This window comes from Pteropus vampyrus, unplaced genomic scaffold (genome assembly GCF_000151845.1).
Source record: "Pteropus vampyrus isolate Shadow unplaced genomic scaffold, Pvam_2.0 Scaffold275, whole genome shotgun sequence".
Classification (NCBI taxonomy): Eukaryota; Metazoa; Chordata; class Mammalia; order Chiroptera; family Pteropodidae; genus Pteropus; species Pteropus vampyrus.
In genome coordinates, this window is record NW_011889056.1 from 977,409 (window position 1) to 980,884 (window position 3,476).

Sequence of the window (3,476 nt, forward strand, 5' to 3'; positions counted from 1 at the left end):
GTCAGTGTGCGGCTTTGCCCTTGGGGCAGGTGGGTGGTCGGTGAACATGGGAAGCAGGTGCAGAGGCGCTTGGGCTCCAGATGAGCTGGACTTTCTTTATGGGAGGAAGGGTAAGTCATTATAGAGTTCCTGGGGCCTTAAAGAGGTCCAGGACCGTGTTCAAGTCATCGGCAAGTGCTGGTGGCTCCACCTTAAGATCCATTCAGAATCTGTTCCCTTCTCCTCATCTCCACTGCCCCTAGCCTGGTCTTGGCACCCTTGTCTCTTGCCTGGATGCCGGTCTATCCCGTTTCTGCCCTGCCCGCCCTCAGCCTAGTCTCAACCTGGGAGGCACCGGGATCCTGTTAAGATAGAAGGTGGGTCCTGTCCCGCTCTATTCAGAATCCTCCAGTGGCTTCACTGGCATCCAAACTGCTTCATATATGACAACGCATTACTATCCCAGGTGTATCTCCTTTGTGATGTGCCTACCTGCCCCTTATTCACCCCCCTCCCCACAGAGCTGTAAAGGTAGAGCAGGTGGGGAGAAAGCAGAAGGCAATTTTTATTTATTTATTTTTTCAGCGAGGCAACCCTCGGTTGACCTCACAGATTACAAGGACCTTGTCAGCTTACGATCCCTTGTTTTTTTAATTTTTTTTTTTATGTTTTACGCCTACAGAACCTGGTCTTCCTAGGTGGTCTCCCATCCAGGTACTAACTAGGCTCGACCGTGTGTAGCTTCCGAGATCAGATGGGATTGGGCTTATTCAGGGTGACGTGGCCACAGACGGAAGGCAATTTTTAATAGAGCGATCAGGAACGATATTTGAGTGCACCAGGTGACTACTTGGGGGAAGAGAGTTCCAGACAGGAAAGAGGCAGTGCAAAGGCCCTGAGGCAGGAGTGGGCCCGGTGTGTCTCAGAAAGGGAAGGGGGCAGATGTGCTGGATCGGAGTGAGCAAGGTAGGGAGGGGAGGGGACCAGCGAGGACGTGAGTGGGACACACAGTGGGCTTTGTAGGCCACTGGAAAGGCTTCGGCTGTGTCTCTGAGTGATGGGGGGAGCCCAGGGTGGGTTTGGAACAGAATTCCGTGACCTGACCTAGGTGTTAAGATGGCCAGCAGCTTCAGCAGTCCATCCATGGGACTGCGTGGCAGACTGTGGTGATGCTTACACGACCGTCTGTGTTTGCCAAAAGTCCCAGACCCGTATACCTAAAAAGGGGGACATTGACAGCATAGGAATTAGACCTCACTAATCCTGACTTCAAACACAAACAAACTAAAAGGAGGTAAAAGACCGAAGAGAAAGTTGCAGGATCCAGGATAAGGATTCAAGCTCAGACAAAGGGAAGTCCCAGGCTGACAGCTGTGCGGGCAGCCTGGAGAGAACCAGGCGGGAAGAAGAGAGCGCACCAAGGAAAATGGTTTTAAAATTGACCATTTTGAGGTTACAGAAGCTAAGCTGAAGAAGAACTAAACTAGGCAATTTTTAACCTCAGGGAAAAAAGAAACCCCAAGGAGCGAATGGACCTATTTGGGGAGGAGGAGGTGGGAAAGCGGAGTGTATACTGGTATAAAAAAGTTAAATTTTCATCTATCCATCAAGAATTAAGAATGATTTCTTTTTAAAAAGTGGAAAGAGACCATTGCTGTAGCCACTACAGGTGCTGCGTGCAGCCGGCTTCCTGGGTATAGAAGGTGGACTGGACAGTCCAGCAGCTGGAGCTGGCGGGCAGAGGAGTGGGGAGAAGGGAGCGAGGGAGCGGCAGGGGGAGAGGACCCTCGTGTCCGTGTCCGTAGAGGTCCCTCTGACTATTCCGGGAGGACCCCTGACCAGCACAGCGCGTGAGGAAACTGCGCGAGGCCGTGGGGAGGACCGCCCGAGAGGATGAAAGGTGACGATGCCCAGCGCTCGAGCGGGACGGGCACTAGCGGCCGTCCCCACCGGCCAGAATGGCACACCTCACAATTCGGGAGGCATCGGGCAGGGCGCCCAGAAGGGTGTTGCCCCGGTAGTGTGGAGAAAAAGGACTCCAACCCTGAGAGGACCCACGTAAGCAAATCTGCAGAGCCAGACTCTAAAGCATCCAACTGCTTCCAGCATCCAGAACAAAGCCCCCCAAATATGTCTAGGACTACGAAGATCTCCCGCACCCGAGGGAAAATCACGTCTGGCATCCGATCTAAAATTACCAGGCCTGGAGAGAAGCAGGAAAACCTAACCCCATCAACGAGAAAAGATATTAACCAAACCGATCCAAACTGAAAAGGATGTAAAACCACCTTTATTCTGGGAAAAAATGATCATCTTCGAGAAAATCTGATGCCATCTATAAAAGAGCTGCTTTTCTACACTGACCTGAGACAAGGCCAGTCAGCCCACAAGGCTCGGAGTCTAGTATTTCTGGGTTGTTTCCTCGCTCATGCAAACGAAGTTTCAAAAATTTTTTGCCAAGGAGGCCCAGTGGTGACAAAGATGTGGGAAACCAGCATTCTGACAGGAAGGTACATTTTCTGGAGAGCAATTCTGTCCTGTAGATTGAGAGCTTTAAAAAGTAAATCATAAATATTTAACTCAGTAAATCTACCTCTTGGAATCTATCTTAAGGAAACAATCATTCACACAAAGATTTATATAGAATTCCATCGAATTGTTACCTATAACAGGACAAAAGTTGAAAAACAATTCAAATGGTCAAGAATTACACTATAATGTCTCTTTTATGTCTCCATTCAATAATGCTTTTGAGGAATTTTTAGAAAGCGGAAAAGTTCATGTTAGATGAAAAATCTCAATAAACATGCTACAGTTGCAAAATAATATACATTGTGTATTGTTATACACTGACTATATAAATACAGCTATAAAACTAAGGAAAGATTCCAAAATGTTGACAGTGGATTCCAAAATATCGACCAAAGGACAGGACCCATCTTCCATTTTCCAAATTGTCTTGTTACCTTGGAGTGGTCGAATAACTGAATCCCAGACCTCCCCTCCAATCCTGGGACAAAGGCAAGACTATTAGGTGCTGTCGTTGAAAAGAAACTCAGGCATGGACTAGCAGGTCAGTTTATTTTCTGCGGGACCAACCACTTAAGCACCAAACAAACCAAGCGGACTCCAAGTGCCCCAAGTGCCCAGGGCCCCATAATAAAGTGGCGACTATCGCAGGAATCACTGCCGTAGGAAGGGTCCATTGTCCAGGAGGTCACACAAGGTGGGGCGCTTCGGCCCCCTTTTGCTACCCCAGGCTCAGCGAGAAAGAGGGGTTCCAAAGCGCTGCAGAGTCCGCATGACCAGGCAAAGCTGGTCAAGAAAGTTGATGATGGAAATTCGGAGGAGGCCAGAATCTTCAGCTCTCCAGCGGCTAAAAATGAGGAAGAAAGAAAATCAAGTTAAAGGTGGTGACTGCTCCCCTTCCATGCTCTGCCCCTTAGGCGTCCATTACACTGAAGCCTTTGCGGTGTCCATTACAAGACCCCCTTACA

General features: G+C 49.1%; 1 pseudogene; it reads right to left on the bottom strand.

The window, feature by feature from the left end:
• Positions 1-652: 652 nt before the first annotated feature.
• Positions 653-771, bottom strand: LOC111729687 (annotated as a pseudogene).
• Between the last annotated feature and the right edge of the window lie 2,705 nt (positions 772-3,476).